Below are 20,793 nucleotides of genomic sequence, written 5' to 3'. Positions count from 1 at the left end.
AGGATGTAATGGGAGACAATTTCAAAAGCCTTCTTAGGTCAAGGTAGACGACATCTACTGCTCTCCCCTCATCTAACCAGTCAGTTATACTCTCATAGAAGGCTATCAGGTTGGTCAAGCAGCATTTCCCCTTGGTGAATCCATGTTAATTCCTCCTGATAACCTTCTTCTTCATGTGTTTAGAGATGGTAACCAGTATGAACTTCTCCATCACCTTTCCAGGGATGGAGGAGAGGCTGACTTGCCTGTAGTTTCCCAGGTCCTTCTTCTTGCCATTTTAGAAGGCTGGTGTAACATTGTCCTGGCTCCAGTCCTCAGGTACCTCACCTGTCCTCCATGAATGTTCAAAAATTATGGAAAGTGGCTTAGCAATAACATCAGCCATCTCCCTCAGCACTCGTGAGTGCATCCCGTCAGAACCCATGGATTTGTGAGAGTCTAGCTCTCCTCCAGATTCTCTCTCTGTGCTCTAGGCACTGGGCTTCCTGAGAGCTGGTCTTAGAAGTAAAGATTGAGGCAAAGAGGACATCCAGTTGGCCTGCCTTCTCTATATCCTCTGTCACCAGGGCACTCACCTAGTTCAGCAGCAGGCTCACATTCTCCCTAGTCATCTCTTTTCTCTGGATGAACTTGAAGAAGTCCTTCTTATTCTCCTTTACATTCTTTGCCATTTTGCCAGTTTTAATTTCAAGAGGGCTTTAGCCTTCCTTGGGTCATCCCTGCATACTCTGAGGATATTCCTATACTCTTCCCTAGCTGTCAATCACTTTTTCCACATTCCATAGACAAACCTGCCCTTTGTCCACTACTAGGCTTAGCTCAATGCATTCCAGTTGCTCTGTCACATAGAGAGCTACACCACCACCTTCCCAACCTGTCTTTCCTAAATAGTATATAGCCCTCCAAGACAGTACTCCAGCCATATGAGCTGTCTTGCCATGTGTCTGTAACTGCAATGAGATCATGATCCTGCATCTACACCCACATCTGCAGCTCCTGTTGCTCATTCTCCAGGCTGCAAGCGTTGGTGTACAGGTAATGCAGGGGCTTACTTGAGCTGACAGCTTTCCCTGGTTGGGTGCAAGAGGAATCTTCACAGTTATGTACTCTCTTGGGGTGGACAACCTTCTGTCTCTCATCTTGGCTTGAAGTTGAGGAGCGTTCATCACTGCTTTTGTTTCTCTGACATATTTGCCTGTTGGATGGAGTGTCACAGGCATTGTCATTTATCATCCCCACCCCTTAAGTCCTTCAGTTTAAAACCAAGTTGGCCAACCTATTCCCAAAGATTCATCTTGTCCTTGCAAGACAGGTGTAATCCATTCCACCCTATCAGCTTGTAGTCATCAAAGAAAGTCCCATTATCATAAAAACTTAAACCTTCTCATCAGCTTCAGCCATATAGCCAGGAGTTGACATTCATTATTTGCCTATTTCTGAGTTTTGTGAGCAGGGTTTGCAGATAAGTCTCTGCAAAACAGAGTGACTGTTCTTAACTGCACTGCCCACAGTAGTCTTCTGTGGCAGTATCCTGGAGTCCCCCAAGTTCATCTAATAAATGAACTTTCACATCCTATCACTCAGAGCAAAAAGCGAATAAAACAGCCCTCTGGAAATGGCTCTATTTTCACTAAAATCTTCTTTTATAAACTTAAAATCACCTCCTGTATTTTAGTACAGCTTTAGATAGTACAGTTCCAAGTCTATTTTAGTTTCTAAGGTAAACTTAGGGTTTCATACACCTTACTACAAAGATATAAGACATAGATGGTTTTATCCACTCTCATGGAAACTGGCAGAAGTCATAACTGGCTCTTGTACCCAATTACGTACTAGATTACTGAAATGAAGCTGTACAAAAATGGAGTAAAATTAGACCTGGCAACTGTGGGACACAGTTTAGTGGTGGGCTTGAGAATGTTAGGTTAGTGATTTGACTTGATGATCCTAAAGATCTTTTCCAACCAAAATTGTTATCTGCCTTAATAATATGTAGGAAAAGAAATAAAGTAACCAAAACAAAAAGATTCAGTGAGAGAAAGACACTAGTTTAAAGTTTTCACAGCCATTTTCTCTATCAGACTACATTCCTTTCAGTGTTGCATAGGAGAAAGCTAATCTTAATATTACCTGGAAAAGGAATAATTTTACCCTAATGAGTTTTGGAGAGATTTGTAATGTCTAGTAAAATCATAGGTATCTGTGACTTCCAAATTTTTGTGTCCAACTACTTAAATATTTTTCATTTCACTGGAAAAGAGCTTAAGACAAAATTACTCAATTCAGAAGTGGCCTAAGAAGTCAAAATCCTTGTGACATTGATGTTAAGTTCTTGCTCTTCCAGAAAACCAAAATGTGTAGGTACAATTGTGACAAAAGTGAAACCTAAATTCAGGTTTTAAATTCAGAATTTCACTATTATTTCAATGTTACTAATGGACATTATAGGATATGAATGGGCATAACTGAATTTACATCTACTTCCACAGTGACTATTCACAACTTATCTGCTAGTCATGACATTTTGTGTTCTATTTTTATTTAAATGTTTCCCTAATTCCTTCATAAGCCACACTACCAAGCTATAAGAATCCAGAGCTGTGTCACAATGTTCTCACCTCCTCAGCTTCTGATACTGCAAGTGTTTGAGCACATTTACAAATCGTGATCTTCCTGATAAAAAACAAAAACCCCCGGTGGTTCATGCACATATATGAAACTTGGTCTAGTAAAATGGGGACAAGTCAGCACTTGGTTTTGTCTTATTCTCTAGTATAGTAATGCAGTACTTTCCAAATGCATCTGGAATTTGCAGTCAAAACTTGGTAACAAGGGGCAAGAAACTTCCCCCTTAATTCTTAGCTTAATCATTAGGAATCAATTCTTTCCTTGCAAAGAAGGACAAAAGTTTTATCCAAATCAAAGCTCCCTTCATGGAACCAAGATGACATGAAGCATGCTTAGATATAGAGCTGGAATGTATCTCACATAAACACACACAATTCCATCTGCAAAACCAGGGTGGTAACTGTTGTAAGGCCTTCACATTTACCTAAGCTTAGTTATGAGCCATAACTTAGTTCCTCTGTTGATTTTTTCAGAAAATTTCCTATAGCCTCTCTTTGGTAGAATTAAGGTCTACATGTTTGTCTCAGGACTCTTCCCAGTTTACATCCATCCAAATAGAAAAGAGAAACAATATGTTGCAATTTAGGCGATCAATCAGATCAATAATTTTGCAGGATAGGATGTTTTACATGGGACAAAATGCTTCTGATTAAAAATGCCTTTAACTTTCAGCTGCAAAAGTACATTTCAGGAGAAGACAAAGTTTTACTAACAAGGAATAAATTAAAGCAGATTGACAATAGTAGATAATTATTCCAGTTCAGACATCAAATACATACTCTGCAATGCATGAGGGAAAGGGATCACAACCAAATTTCTTATTTGAAAATAAAGCAAACTTTTGATATCCAGAAGATCCAGAAGAAACTGCAGCTATGTCAGTTACATGAAAAATGCTGACAAATTCATGTTATGACTTAACTTACTCCTGAAACCCAGGAGGAAAAAAATTGAACACCACACTTTCTGCCATAGGTTTATCAAAAGGTTTTATGATTCTCTCACTACAGCACGTTCACGCTTGGTCATAGGGCACAATGTCAAGCTTTCTGATTAGCTGGGTGCATCCAAATAGACATTTTCTTGGAATATAGAATCATAGAATTGTTTTCATTGGAAAACACCTTTAACCAACCACTCACCTCACACTACTTGCACATTGCGAAAAAATGTCCCTTAGCACCTCATCTACACATCTTATGAATGTCTCCAAGAATGATGTCTCTACCACCTCCCTGGGCAGCCTGTTCCAGTGTCAAACAACACTCTCAGTGAAAAAGTTCTTCTTAATATCCAATCTAAACCTCTCTTGGTGAAGTAGTTGAGGTCATTTGGTGCTCCAGGTGAGGCCTGGAACACCAATGTACTTGAAAATGTATTTCCCATGATATCATTCATAAAACCTAAGATAAATGTGTATTTGTGGAAGATCTGAGAGCAAAGAAGAGGAATCCATCTAACACTGCAGCTTTCAGTAGGACGGTTTTCCTCCACCACACACACTTCCACTATCACCAAGAATTTTAAAGGATTTAAGCCTGAGGTTATCTACATCTCTTGGGGGTGAGGGGTGATATCTTGTGGGGATAATTCCCGCCTGGTCTGGAGAGAGGGGGAAGAGAGAGTCTCTGAAGTATGCCATTGTTTCAAAAGGCACTTAAAGGGTTCAGCTGTAGCATTTCTTATGTAAATCCTGGAATATAGATATAATAGCTAGTGGATTAGTGAGCCCTAAGCATCTGGTAATCTAATGCTAGGATTAGGCCTTTATGGATTGTTGGGAGTTCAACTGCATCACAGAGGTGCTCTGTGTTTCCCCCCTCTTCACAAAGCCATAGTGTATATCTAAACAAAGCAAATCACTCTGTGAGCTCGTTTGCGAGTTCTCTTCTAGTCAATCGCATAAGTCCTTTTACATGTCTGTTGGGACACTTTGCATCAGCTGTAACTTCTATAGGATCTTGAAGGTTAACTCCATGTGGAGGATATTACAATAATCCCTTTGGGAAATAGGTGCTCTGAGCCTGGTGCATCAACCCAGAGTACTCATTCTGTTCTGCTTCTTCCTGTAGGCTTGCAGTCTCCTTTCTCACAAGCTGACCCCTCAGGTCAGTTATGAGATGTGCCCGATTCATGCATTCCTGCTGGCAGGGAAACTCCTGTCTTACAGCTCACAGCATTATAGTGCTTGGTGGGGAATGTAGGTTAACAGCACCAGCAACTTCAAATGGCACTTGCTGGCTGCTCCCTGGGGACCAAGGGCCATGGGAAGGGTTTGTTGAGGAGGTAAGGAGGGTACGCAGCTAGGCCTGTGTCACCACTCCAGTCAGGGAGCAGGGCAGCTGAGGAGCAGAAGGTCAGCCCCAGCCACAGGGACAAGTTTAAAAGCAGCTCCCAGAGAACAGGGGTGGGCTTTGGCCAAAGCATCTGGAAGCCTCTTCCCACAGCACTAGGGTTGCAAGGCTGCCATTTGAATTGGTCCTGAGACCTGGCAGCCAAAATTCCTGGAGAAGGACAATGTCTACAGGCCCTGACATTAAGTCCAAGAAGTACAAAGTCCAAATATTTGCACTGAACATCAGAAACAGTGACATCCCAATCCTCAGTTCAGATATCCTCTAAAAATCCATGTTTTATTTCAAAAATTATTCTGTATGCTCATATGCAGATTTTAAGAATTATGACATTTCAAAGCAGACATTAGATTTCTTGGGAATGGCTTTGTGGTTTTAGACATTTATCAGATTTGTGTTTGACTAAGATACAAAAATAATAATAAAACCAACGTTTTTCTCAATTTTTAAGATCTTTGTCATTTTGAAAGTTTAAAAAAAAAAAAAGTAGTCTTGATTCCCCAGCCTCCTTTGCTTTCTTTTACTGTTTTCTCAGAAATGTAATAAGCAGAAAAGAGAGCAAAGAATACTTTCCTTGGGCTTGAAGTTTTCAGAAGAAAATCTTTCCTTACCGTATCCTGTCCATTGCAAAGAGATTGAAAAAGAAATTGTTCCCTGTGGCTTCAGTGCAATTAAGCCAAGTTTAAATTGGTGAAGACATGAGAGAATCAGGCCAATGTTCTCAGACATCACAAACAAAACCTTGTAGTAAGTAAATACAAAAGCTGGACTACTGCTTAAATAACATGCATACATATCTTGAGTGCAGATCGTGGTCTTGAGTGTTCTGAATACAAAGAGAATTCCAACTACTGTGGGCTGTGTCAACCAGAGTCTGTCATGAAACTTAAACAGTTTGCAGTCCATGAGAGTCTGCATCCAAAATTCACGGGTCACTGTAAGTCTTCTGTCACACAGGACCTACTCTCACTCAGCTATGGGAAGATACACCCAGCCCTCCAGAGCCATACTCAATATCTTCTTAATGAAGGTGAGAAATATTAGAAAAAAAGTTCTGTATAGAGGTAGGATTTAGCAATGTAAAAGTGACTCGTGACTACTTGTATAAACATGGACTTTCTGCATACTGAACTGGAGAGCTTCAAACTTTGTTGCACTGTGACCTGAAAATGGTGTTCAGGCACCTTGATACTTTGCATCTGTTTTGCATTTACTTTTCAGGACTCCTCAGGAAAATAAAAATGTCAGTTTTCATCTTGTACACCATATGGTTCAAGCATTTTATATCTGGCAGCTTAATCTCACAGATCTGGCGGTTTAGTCTCACTGTGTTGTTTTTCACTTTTAAAACAAACCCCACCGCTTCAATTCATATGACTATACTAAACAGAAACCTCCATGTAGTATCTAGTATGGTCCCAATTATAAATGTTGCCACAGAGGTGTGCGCTGAAGAAAAATACTTCTGGGTTCTTAGACAAAAGACAACCATAATTCACATGTGGACATCATATCATAAGGGATGCATCTCAACACAGTGCTATATCATTCTCGTCAGTCAACAACATCCTCTCCTAACATGTAAACTCCTGGGAGCTCAGATGCTTTTGTATTATGCATTCAGACACAGACTTGCACAACAGAGCCCTGACCTACACTGGGCACCATGGAGCTAAAACTGACAACGATTTTAGATTTTCAGCTCCAATGACTTCACAGTGTCTTTCTCTTAGATACCACATACTCTGCTAAGGGAAAACTTTGCCATTTTGGATATTAGCTGATGTGTACGGAGGGCTGTGTACTCATCTGGGAAGATGTCTAATGCTTAATTGTGTCTGAACTCATAAGCTTAATAAACTAAGAAGTCAGGGATGTGTGTTTAGATCCACTTTCTTGTCTGCATGTTATTATATAGATTTTTTTTTAAAAACACTTAGCAATACCAAAGGACAAAAGTCACATCTTCTACATGACTCTGTTACAAGCCTATGGTAAATGAAAATGTAAAACTGCAGTCTTCATCTGTCACTTGTTAGTTGATGTGTTAAACTTACTGGCTTTGTGACATGATAAATCTTCTGACTTTTTATCATTGTAAGTGTCTACTTTCTATTACTTATAGGCATCAGAAATATAAAATTCTGCTGATAGTAGTTGTGCAAAAAGCCCAACATGTATCGGAAAATATCATATGGAGTTTGTTTCCCGTGTATTACGTACTTTCTCTCAGAATTAAATTATTTGTATTTTACAAAGCAGAAAATGAATTCACTTCTAAATCTAATAACATGGTAGGAAAACTATGGGATGGAGGTAATCTGAATTACTTCCGTGATGTAATACATAGATCATGATATTTACAGGGGATTGGAGAGTTGGATTTTAATCTCAGAAGGTAAGAATCATTTTACAATGGTATCTTTAGTCCCTCTAATCTATCTTTCCATTTCTCATTCTGCTCAGCGCTGGATACTTCAAAGGAACTTATAAGAATGCTACAGCAGTGACCATAGAATAAAAGTCCTTTACAGCTGTAATCATAAATACTGTAGCAGTTAAAATCCAGTTTAAAGTCTAGAGCCTCTGTTAACAGACCCATTCCTTTTAAAATATCTACAGTTGTTGGCAACTCTAAATTTTTGTATAATAACCATCGAGTCTCATTTTTAAACTTGCCAAGCTAAGACCCTTGATTACCTACTGTAATGGGGAATTCCATGGACCCGATATTCTACACCTTTGGAAAAATACAGTCTCTATCAGTTAAGAATGTTATACTTTTGAGTAAAATCGAATAGCTCTGGTTTTTACTACCAAAATGGTATTTTCTTAAGCCATCATCTAATTTGTATCACCAATTCTTTTATATACACACAGCCCCCAACTGCAATAAAACAATACCTCTTATTTACCTCCTATCATACATATCTTCAGGAAAAAAAAAAAACAAAACACAATCTCTTCTGGATCTTAATTGTTTGCAGGTTTTTTAACACCTGACCAAGACTGTGGTAGAAAATGGAGAAACTACATATAGATGAAGATATGTCACTACACACATCAGTGCTATTGTGCTTTCCATACCAAGCCTCACAACTTTTTCTCTGCATCTTGATTTTTGCCTTGTGAAGTTTTTTTGTTGTTTGAAGTTTGTTTTGTTGTTTGCTATAGTTCCATATTTAATTATCAAAACAGATACACTGCTTCTTGTTCCACAATTATAAATAACTCAGTAAATTACAAAATTAAAATACTTTCCTTGAATGAACATCAGATGATGCACTTGTTAACATTGGGTGCTGGCTGCCGCTTCCCCACCATGGAGAAAAAGTGATGGACCCTCTGACACTTCTTTGAGCCTCTTAGATCAAAGGTGAATCAGGGATCAGCATAGCAAATAAATTCAGGGAAACTTTTCTGCTTGTCTGTACCTTTGATTTCTCAGGAAAAAAAAAAAAAAGAAATTAATAGCTCTCTTTCTGCTGATCTCCCATTTCAAAAACTTCCACTGACTCTCAAACCATCTGGAGCCATTCCCACTTGTAAGGCTGGTAGTTCTGCCAGTGCTGTCAATAGAAACACAAAAATAGAACAAAAAAAAATTTCTACATGATGTGGAAGGGATCATGTCAGTACACTTGGCTTTTACTGTTTTGCAAAATAGTAACACATATTTATGTTGCATTACAAAGAAGATGTTTAAGATAACTCCTGCTATGTAATACATGAAAGCCTGTGCTTTACTCTTAATGTCTTTTTTGGCTTTTTAAAACTAGGTACTCTATAAACCTTTTCAAATTGCTGTATTAAAAAAAAGAAAAAGAAAAAGAAAAGAAATTACAAAGCCGCACAGCCCCTTAGTTTAAAAGCCTTGTCAATTTGTTATCTTGGGATTTCACATCCATCAGTCTTATCACTGAAATACGTTATGTTCAGAACAATCAATGAAGTGTCCTGTCTATAAGAGAGTAATAGCTTCTAGAAATCTGACACCATTATTATAGATAGCAGTTGCTATAAACTAATAGAAAATAGATGGAAGGGGACAAGAAGCCCCGGAGAATCCATAGGAAAATGATAACATAAATGAAAAAGAAAAAAGAAAGAAAAAAAATGAAAAGAAATAGTGTAAGTAAGAAAAAAGTCACAGTGGGTACCTGCAGGGTGACAGAAAGCATGCAATTGAAAGAAAACATGAAATACAGATAGCCAAAGGAACAGTATACAGACTTCTCTCAGTGCTCATACTTTGCAATTTAGGCATTTTTGTCACAAGAAGTGAATCAAGTTAGCAACATAATTACACAAGAAATCATCTCCTCTCCCAGCTTATTTCTTAGACATCTCTCAGGACGTTGAAATTAACAGAACACCTAAAAAAGAAGAAAATAATACTGTTCTGTGAAAGCTTTTGTTGTTTCTTTAGCACAATATTTTAATCAACATGAATATTTTGCTAAACTTTTGGCATATGAATTACATTGAATGGATGGCACTGAAAATGGAAGTGATCTTTACCTACTAATGAGATAATGTCAACTTTTTTCAACATATCTCAGAACTATTCTAGAAATAGAACTGCCATGGCTAAGCCAAGCCAATGATGACAGATAAGCAGTTTTTAAATTTTATGACTACTTGTTATAAAAACACTTAATTAGTACAATTTAAAGGTAGCTCAACAGTCAATGATTATGAAACAAAGGGCTGCAAATAACTATAAGCATTAACACTTATAATCTTTCTTCATTTAACAAGCACAGCTGGCATTCAATTTGCAGGGAGGTGATCACAATCTGGAACTTAATTTTGATCAGCAAGACAAATCAGTGATTAAACAAGAGAGGCCCTGTCCCCACCAATTGCCTACTTGTGCAGTTAAAGAAAACCATTCCTACCAACACACATGATATTTAGAAGCCTAGTTACTGTTCACCTTTAGTATGAATTAAATCTTTAATAAGCATCTGTGCCTCACAAGTTTAGCTTCTATCAAAATGGGTGATTGGCTTCCTAAATCTCATCAGTTCCCTTGCAGAATCTCCTTTGTCTTCTAAAATTAACACTTTTAGAACATTGCACATAAAATGTAAAGGAAATCACATGTTATTGCACACTGTATTAGCTAGGATCCCTTACAACAGAGATACCGTAATATGGGAATACCCTTTGGCTTTCATTAATTCAATACCAATCTGAAACTTGCAAGTTCAGCAAGGTTGCCTGTAGTAATTTAACTGGCTTTGTAGGGCAAGAGCATTGATTTGTTTCACTTGGATAAAGACAGGAACACCACAAGAGCAGGTTTTGTGTTTGGAGGTCACTGACATCCAGTCAAAGGCTAACATGCAAGGAGGTATTATTCCCGTCATGTCTGAAAAAAAGAAGACAGTTGACCAATATACATGAAATTATCTCTTTGACTGTTATGTGCTTACCAGGAAATGTTACAGTCAGCAAAAGTACTCATGAACACTCTAAAAGAGTGTAACTGGCAGTCCATGCAAATAACATACATAAATAGCAGCATGCTAAATAAAAATTAATTTCCAGTTATGAAAAGCCTGGCAGGTGTCTTCAGTTGGTAAAGACAGCATCTTGATTCCTCATCATACAAATAATTCTAACAGGTATAATAGCTATGCAAAAACCATACATAACGAGTCTTCATGCTTTAGAAAATTGATATTTGAGCAACACAGTGACTATTGAACCTGATTCAGTGACTCTTTCCTTACTCTCTGTGGAAGGCAGAGTTGTGTACAGTCCTAGTTTCCTTAATCCTTCATTAACACAATGGCTTCAGTATCTTTTTGCCTAATACTCAAAGTCATGCATTGTGTGCTTACAGTGATATGGTGTGATGCTCTCCTAAGGTTTTCACCATCTGAGTGGCAGCAGAGAAAACTTTCTCACCATTCTGGTCAGCTTTACCAGCAAGGAACTTTGGAAAGTTTGAGAGGACTGCCTAAGCATTCTGCTTTCAAATCAAAGTTGTTTTGCTCTAAGCTCAAGTCCCACATCAAAACCAAAACAAAACAAGCCCACCAAAAGAGTAAGAACCCCAAAGAGCCTCTGACACATATTTTATATACAGTTATATCTCACTAGATCAGGGGTTTATATGGGAGATATGTCTGTCTATGTTTTATGCCGGATATGTCCCCTGAGGGGAAGGACTTGGGCTTACTGGTGGATGAAAGACTTGAGTATGAGCCAGTATGTGTGCTTACAGGCCCAAAAGCCAAGTGCATCCTGGACTGCATCAAAAGAAGCATGGCCAGCAGGTCAAGGAAGGTGATTATTTCCCTCTGTTCCACTCTAATCAGACCCCCACTTGCAGTGCTCCATCTGGTTGTTGGACCTCGGACATAAGGAGGACATGGATCTGTTGGAATGAGTCCAGAGGAGGGCCATGAAGATGATCAGAGGGCTGAAGCAGATCTCCTATGAAGACAGGCTGAGACAATTGGGTTTGTTCAGCTTCAAGAAGACTCTAGGGAGACCTTAGAGCAGCCTTCCAGTACCTAAAGGAGACCATAAAAAAGCTGTAAAGGAACACTTTACAAGGGCTTGTAGTGACAGGACAAGAGAGAATGGCTCCAAACTGAAAGAGGCTAGATTTAGATTAGATATTGAGAAGAAGATCTTTCTTGGGAGAGTGGTGAGGTGCTGTCACAGATTGCTCACAGAGGCTGTGGCTGTCCCATCCTTGTTAGTGTTCAAGGCCAGTCTGGATGGGGCTTTGAGCAACCTGGTCTAGAAGAAGGTGTCCCTGCTCATGGCAGGAGGATTGGAACTAGATGTTCTTTAAGGTTCCTTCCAACTTAAATGATTGTGTGAATCTATTGGAAGTAAAACTGTGACTCCTAACATATTGACTTTCTCAAGCCAAGTTTAACCTACACAGCCCAATGCAGTAATTTGTGTACAGGGCTACAAGAAACTCTGATAAATTTTTAGATTTCTAACATGTGCTGAGGTTTTAGCTGCCATATTTTGTCATATTTTTTCTTCATTTAGAGAATCCAATCTGACTCTTGCATAAGCTAAAACCAATTATCTTCCTAAGGTTTAGCTTCTATTTATCAAAGTCCAAAAACGTTAATAATCAGCACCAAGATAACCAGTCCAAGTCTATTTCAAGATGTGGCTTAGCCCGCTGCCTGCATCTTGGTCATCTAAAAATTATTCTTTTTAAAACATCACAGAATTGAATTCTTGTTCCTTTCTCCCAGTTCATCTGACGCATCTTCCAAGCCCGGTATTTCTGACAGGTTTTGAAGGAAGGGTTGGCTTTTGTTCACCCCAAGAGCTAGTCACTCTCATTGTTCCCCTGTCTGCACAGACAAGGAAAGGGTTCAACCCTTTCAGGGGTGAAAAATCTGTGTGTCCACAACTCAGAGAACTGAACTTCTTCAAACATAGCTTTCTGAAAACACTGATCTCAGCAAGAAATAGCTCAGGTCTTCATCTGCGGAAACAGATTTCTGGGCATTCTGGGATGCATCAAGAAGAGTGTGGCCAACAGGTCGAGGGAGGTTCTTTTCCCCCTCAACTCTGCCCTGGTGAGGCCTCATCTGAAGTCCTGTGCCCAGTTCTGGGCTCCTCAGCTCAAGAGGGACAGGGAACTGCTGGAGAGAGTCCAGTCCAGGGCCACCAAGATGATCAGGGGTATGGAACATCTTTCATATGAGGAAAGACTGCGGGAACTGGGGCTGTTTGGTCTGGAGAAGAGGAGTTTGAGGAGTGATCTTATTAACATTTATAATATCTAAAGGGTGAGTGTCAGGAGGTTGGGACATCCCTCTTTTCTATGGTAGATAGTAGGAGGACAAGGGGTAATGGGATGAAGCTGGAACACAAAAAGTTCTACTTAAACATAACAAAAAACTGTTTCACCATGAGGGTGACAGAGCAGTGGCACAGGCTGCCCAGAGGGGTTGTGGAGTCTCCTTCCTTGGAGGTCTTCAAGACCCACCTGGACATGTTCCTATGCGACCTGATCTAGGTGAACCTGCTTCTGCAGGGGGGTTGGACTAGATGATCTCTAAAGGTCCCTTCCAACCCCTACCATTCTGTGATTCTATGATTTCCCCCTTTGTTTTATCATAAAGATCACTACATAGAAGCGCCATTGTGCAGGGTATTTCAGTTATGGATTTGTGGCATCATGATCATGAAATGCCCGGCATTTATATATCCACATTCAGTTGCATATGTAGAACTACCAATATAGAGAGTGGACAGCACAGCACCAGTGGACCTTGTCGGTATGTTTTCCCATAAGGATTCAGGCAGTTTTTCGAAACAGAAGTGAACCTTTTTTTTTGGCACATGTATATAGCTTTGTGTATAGCAGTTGTGTTTACACCAGCACAGACTATAAACTCTACTCCTGAAGCAGCAAACTGGGGTTTGGACGAAGTCTTTTTTACTCATCTGTTACAGAAACATCTATCTGGTCCTTGCAAGGCTGTGTTAAGATTCTGCCTATTTATTTCTACTCTGATCAAATAGTTTTATTGGCATCTTGCCAGTCAAGATGCATTCATTGCTTTTCTTAACCAGCATATACATTTCCTTTGTTCTCCTGCTGCAACTCTTGCATCCTGCTGTGACTGTGTTGTGCACCTGCTAAAAGACAGGAGAATGTCCTTACTGTAAAACATATAAATTAAGACATATTTTTATTATGCTACACACTGACCTAGGGACTGGCTGTAGACCTAGTTTACATAATTTTTAATTGTTTCTGTCTCACCAAAGAGAAATCATTGAAAACTTCTGAAAAGGCAGTCTGAGGATAATTGTCTATTTTTTCATTTGTAAATGGAAAATTTCCAAAGTGCAAAATCTGAAGATATCTTGTACGTCCAGGCTAGGCTATGCATACATCTCTACACAGACCATAAGCTAAGGAACAAGAGGAATTAAAAAAAAAAAAAGTAGGATAAAAGTAAAGAGAGTTTCAGTTTTGAAAGCACGAGAATGAAATTGGCTGGCCATAGCTGGTTCAACATACCTATTTCCATATGTTAAAAAAATGCATTGCGGAAGCCTTGTGATTTCTTTGACTGACTCATCTCTGCACTTACAGAAAAAGCAATTTCCTTCTCAAACAGAAGAATTGTTGTACCACTGCTTTTTCTGGTTAGAAACTGTAACAAACAAAAAATTGTCCCATGGTTTCCTTGGGGATGGCAGGGGTGGGAAGTAGATTTTTTTTTAAAGAACTTTATCTACCCAGTATGAGGAAATTACATTTCTGTAATCTGCACACTAATACAGTTGAGGAACCCATCCCCACCCTACCTAGCTAAAGGTTTAGAGGCTACTGTTACAAACTTTAAAGAAGAAGACAGAGGAGTCCTTAGTTTGGAACAGACATTTAAGGTACAGTCAGTTATAAAAACAAGACCTACTCTAGGAAAAGATTAGGTCTTCCTTCACCCATAAGAAAAAAAGCTTTTATTTTCCAATTCCCAGACCTCACAAGCTAGAAGAGAAGAATTAGACACTACACACAAAGAGTTCATTCTCTTCTCATTCACGCTAGGGTAATGCAGCTTTACTGACTGACAGGCTCTCCTCACTTGCCACCTAACTCTTGTACCTGTTACAGAAGTGTATAAATTAGGTCTCTAACTGGTGGAAACCACAGGGATCCGATGGCTTTATTGAAGCTGTGTTAATCTGCACTCTTTAAGAGTGAAACTATTCTATTCTCTAAAAAATTGCAAGCCATCTAAATCCATGTTTCTTTTGCCATTGACCACATTGAGCCCACATTGCTCCCATGCTCAAGAGAATCCAGTCTGAGGTAAACCCTATCTAATTCACAACCAATTTTGCAGCAGGTGAGATTGTATTTTAAAATAACCTGCATATATTCAATGTTTTTCTGATTTTGTGACAAATTAATGACTCTGTGAGCGAAATTAATGTTTGTTTTCAGTATTATTCACTGCTTTTTTTCACAGGTAGCTAATTTCCTCTCAGTGATGATGTGTTGACTATATGCACATTACTTTACAAATGAAGACAGTGCCAAAATAATTCTTATCTTAAAACATTAACAATCAGTATGTTCTTTAAAATGTTTTTACTATCCTACCATTACTCTTATTGATTCAAAGGTAGTAAAAATTAAACACAGTATTGCTTTTATTGGTATATGAGGTTCAGTTTCTAATCTGGTGATTAAGGAAATGCTTTGTTAAAGAGTTTGCATTATTTATCTGAAATAATAACGAAACTATAATTAATGTGTATTTGCAGTACCAGATTAAGTTCAGTCTCAGAAATCCTCTTATTCCTCCCTGAGATATAGGGACATATAAGAATCACCAAGCTAGGTGACCGGTGTTACTGCATAAGTTACCCTCCAGTTAATGAAACTGGGTACAGACAAAATTTCACCAAAACCAGCACCACATTGCATGAAATACACTCTGCAAAGTTTATTGCTCACCTCTAGATTTTGTTCACTCATCCCCACATTTTTAGACATTTCAGTCCGAGCATAAGCGAGTTCACATGCTCAGAAGTTCCTACTCAGTGCAATTCCAGAAGTTCCTAACATCCAAAGTCCACTTCCCTCAAGACAGTCAGCAGCAACACAATACAACGTTAAGATTACTATCCAAAAGCTTCCAAAATCCAAAAATCACACCTTTGCTAGAGGAGAGAAAACTAGATTATTTAGACAGTGTTATCCTCAGAGAACATTAGAAAGACTGATGTGCTTCATTTCTCATTTGATTAACATGCACTTAGCTTCCCACCTGACATGAAGCCCAGTTCTGTTTGAAATTCATCTTGCTGCTGATGGTAATTATACCTAAATCTTTTCTGAATGGATATAACAAGGATGCCATAGATTAAAATTGACTTTTCAAGAAATATTCTGATGCTGTCAAAGGGTAAAGATGTCAAAATAATTTCTTATTTAATTAATTTTTATATTGGCTCTCTCTCTGCTTCACTGTGATTTACAGCACTGTATGGGTATGGAAATAGAGCTCAAGATGTTGCTCTACAAGTTCAAGAAACAGTGTATGATTACAAAGTCTAAGAAGCTGTTATAGCTCAGTTTTGTGGACTGGAAAAGCCCATGATGTGATATAACAGAAGCTTCCTGTGTTCTACCCTTACTATAGAAATGATTGCAGCTTTCCGTGAAGCAGCAACTAATTCATTCAGAATTACAGTCTCCATTACTAAAACATCAGTACTAGTCAGTAGTATTAGTTTCCTTTATGGCTCTGGGCTGTGAACTGTATAGGTTCAACAGCAGTAACTTCTGCAGTTGCAACAACCCACGCTACTCAAATAATGAGCCCTTTACCCAGTATAGTTTTGAAGAATTTTTTTCTGTTGTTTTATTACAGTAGATTAAAATCAACAAGGTACATTGCTTCATTGCAAGTGTTTTATGTGCAAGTCTCTGTATTCTCTTTGTTTTGTGAAGGTATAATAGGGATTCTTCCTTCTAAATATAAAATATTTAGGGCATTTTGGCCCTAATTACCAAAAACCTTATTAAAAACACATCCATTTTAGCAGAATAATAGTTAACATAGAATCATACATATTGAAAATACTTTGGAGTATTGAGGCTTGAGTGGGATCTGCATGTCAAATCTAGAAACCTGTTCTTTCTGAAAAACAGAAAGACATTTTTACACGTATGTTCAACAGGAAACCAGTTTATAATGAAGGAAAAAGACAACTGCTGGAATATCTTTTGTAAAGATGGGCTATAAATTTCTAGACTTTCCTGTCTTCTTTCAGTTCAGTTCTCATGATTCATAATGCAAGGTGTAACCAAGTTTTCAATTCTTTTGACATATATAATATACAGTGACACATTCTAGTCCAGATAGTGCTAAGAAAACAGCTATATCTATCTATATTTCATGTTAATCTGTTAAAGAGAGAGTGTTTTGTTGTACGTGATTTCTAGAGCATTCTGTTAAGCTCTTGCTTTACTGATTACAGGCTATCCATATCCTGATAGCTTTCTTAGATCAAATTAAATTGATATTGTGGAATCTAATATGATAACTGCATTTATCTCCACCTTGTGATGGCAGACTGTTGGGAATTCTACTCAAGCAGAGGCTTATACTTCTCTCACACAAGTTCTACATTGCTAAAATTCCTCCAGTTTCAGTAGTTTCTCCTAGTGTTCATTCACAGAAGTAAAATGGCAGTGATGAATACGTTCTGTTTTCAACACATAGGAAACTGGTCCCTGGCATACCATTTCCAAGATGGTGATATGACAGCCAAAATTAGAAGTGTCTGAAAGTGTATACCTTTTAAAGATTAAATGGTTGTTCATATCTCTCTCATTTTTTGTCAGTCTCACATCTGTGCTTGGTAAGACCAGGAAATAGATCCTCCTGGAAGACACGTCAAAACGTGCGGAATATGGGAAGGTGGTTAGAGATAAAAAACATGGTTTCCCCAAGGGCAAATCATGCCTGGCTAATCTCATGACCTTCAACAAAATAACTTCATCAGTGGACAGTAACTGACGCAGTAACTGCATCAATGGACAGGAGAAGAGCTGAACTTCGAGGTAAGGCCTTTAATATGGTCTTCCATCTTTGTACCTAAATTGGAGAGATATGGGTTTGACGGACAGACTGTTAGACAAAGAATTACCCAGATTGCTACACACAAAGAGTTGCACTTATCAGTTCAGTGCCCCTGTGGAAACCAGTAACAAGCAATGTCAATCAAGGTTCCATGCTGGGAACAATAATTTTTGATATTTTCATCAATGACATAGACACTACCCCTTCAGCAAGCTTGCAGTTGCAACAAAGTTGAATGTTGCAGTTGGCTCACTAGAGTGAACAAATGGTAGTCAGAGGGACCTACTGCAGAGTCAACTGCAAGGTCCTGCAACTGGGTCAGGACAATCCTCTGTATCCATATAAATTGGGTTATGAGTGGATTGAGAACAGCCCTGTAGAGAAGGACTTGGGGGAATTGTGGATGAAAAATTGGACATTAGCTGAGACATTAGGACATTTAGCTGCACTTGCAGCCTAAAGAAACTATTCTATCCTGGGCTGCAAGAAAAGAAGCATGGCCAGCAGGTTTTTTAGCTTCTCACCCCTCAACTCTGCTCGTGTGAGATCCCACCTGCAGCACTCAGCATGTAGCTCTGCAGTCCCAAATACAAGCAAGACATGGACCTGTTGCAGCAGGTCCAGAGTAGGGCCGGTACAGCACTCTTCTTTCCTAGGAAGAAAGCCTGAAAAATATATAGGCTGTTTGGCCCGGAGAAGAGAAGGCTCCAAGGAGACTTTATTGTGGCCTTTTCAGTAAGTAGTTTCATAAGAAAGATGGAGAAGGGAGACTTTACCAAGGCCTCTAGTGACAGGACGGGGGAAATGGTTTTCAATGGTTTTAAACTGAAGAGAGTAGATTTAGACTGAATATAAAGAAGAAAATCTTTATGACAAGGGTGGTGAAACAGTGAAACAGGTTGCCCAGAAGCTATGGATGCCCTTTCATTGGAAGTGCTTAAGTCAAAATGGACAGGACTTTGAGGAACCTGACCTTGTAGAAGATGCTGTGGTTGGACTAGATGGTCTTTAAAGATCTTTCAATCCAAACCACTCTATGAAACTATGAACTTAGATTTTTTTCTAGCATCATTGTCTTTTGTGTATGGTTAACATGGCACAAAGGATCTGACAATAGCCTATTTAGGGCTCTTACAAAATTACCAGAGGGGCAAACGAGCTTCTTAGTAGCAGTGTCTGGCTCAGAAAATGAGGTTGTGCTCTTATGTGCTCTCTCAGCTCTGAAAATAGGATTAGATATTCAGATAAAGTGAGTAAACTAGCTTAGCTGGTTGCATTCCTCTCTTTCCCCACTTCAGACTCTTGCTTTCTCGTTTTTATCTCAACAGTATCTCATGTGCTTTTCCAGTGCAAGCAGCTGTGCTGCAAAACAGATTAAGGAATGAATTTGATATAAAAATAGCCTTTTATTTTAACAGAATTATTTTTTTGTTTACTACACAGCCAAGCACAACACACAGATGGTAACAAGTGGCCAGGTAAACATGTAGATCTGTGAGCTCTCAGAAAGTTCACAAAGAGCTGCAACAGGCCTTTTGGTGGGAGTTGTACATTAGACATGTGATTGCTGGAAACTCTGAGGTTACTGCCTTAGGAATGAAATCAGTTGATTTATTTAATACTTACATAGACTAGTAAGGAAGTATATTGGCATGAAGTACCATGGCATCAAGTCATAAGGTGAAATTTATGTCATCTTGATATGTCTCTTCCAATTCAGCTATAAGTATACAGTAAAGTAACACCACGGGAAAGGGGAAACACATTTTTCTTAAAGTCACATTTCTGTATATTTTCTTTTTGTGAGGAAAGTCTTCCAGGACAGTCAGGATTCTCCCAGATACTCAGACAGTTTCTCAATTTGGTTAGCAGAATATGATGCTGTGCTCTCAGAGCTTGCAAGTGTTTTTGCTTTGATGTTTAGTGGTTTGCTCTCCTGAGCCTCCATAAATAAGACTCTAGAAGCTCATGTACTTCATTTGAGACATTTTAACAGAATATTGAACAAAGCATTAGCTCCTCAAAGAGAACTACAACATAATAAATTTATGGATATAAAAACTAGTATATGCTTGGATTGCATGGATTTATATGCTCGAGGAAAGAAAGACCTAATGGATGTAATTTAGAGTAAGCCTCTGAGATTGATACCCTTGTTTATTGATGTCAATAATCTATTAATAATTAAAATATGGTTCCATCCCTATTATTTATACATACTCTAAAACATCACTCATCTTCATTCTCAGGTGGTTTATCATTATGATCTGCATATTTTTACTAATTATGTTTTTACAACAACATATTTTTAAAGGCTATACTGGATTTGCTCTACTTTGAAATCCGTGGTCAATCATAAATTCATAAGTTTAATGTAGTGTTTTAGCTTTTCCTAAGAGAGCAGAACAGGTATAAGTATTGAAAACCTCCAATGCAAAAAAAATCCCAATTAAATGTGAGGTGAGATATCAAAGGATTAAAAATCAGACAGATAGTTCATGGGAGGAAAAAAAAGAAAGTAGGAGGGAAAAAAAGAAAGAAAAAGGGAAAAAAAAAAAGGAGAAATAAAAAAGAGCAAAATATACAAATATATATTTTAGACAAGATTCCTGTGCTACTTTGCTTCTCTTGGTCACCTCAAACTGCTTAAAACTAGTATAAAAATACATCAATCTCCTTACTGGAGTATCTGTCTTATGGATATGCCTAAGCATGATTTATGGAGTGAATGTATTCATATCTGAAGTTCCATTCAGATGGAAAGATGGAATGACGAGGCAAGGAAAAATATTTAACCATCACACTCTGTTTGACCTGAGACCTTGCAAGATATCAGCAATTCTACTTCTAAACTTGACCAGAACTACTTTAGACTGAATACCTACGTGTCTCTGCCATAAAAGCATCCAAGACAAAGTGGAGGATTTTTAAGGTTTTTTGACAAACCCCATTCAGGTAGATCCCATGGATATCTTTCTTATACACAGACTCGGACCAAAGATTGTTAGCTGCTTTCTCTAAAAATGCAGCCAAAAGAGGTCACCTTGCTTTGTGTTAACAACTCAGCAAGTAAAACAGTCACATAGCTGATACAGAATGTGTTTCTAGACCTCCTCTGATGAGGTTCAAACCATGAAAACACTCTAACCATCAGGTTACAATTCACCAGAAAATATACAGAAGAAAGTTAGGAATATGGA

The sequence above is a fragment of the Colius striatus genome, chromosome Z, assembly GCF_028858725.1.
Source record: "Colius striatus isolate bColStr4 chromosome Z, bColStr4.1.hap1, whole genome shotgun sequence".
Classification (NCBI taxonomy): domain Eukaryota; kingdom Metazoa; phylum Chordata; class Aves; order Coliiformes; family Coliidae; genus Colius; species Colius striatus.
This window is presented reverse-complemented; position numbering follows the sequence as displayed.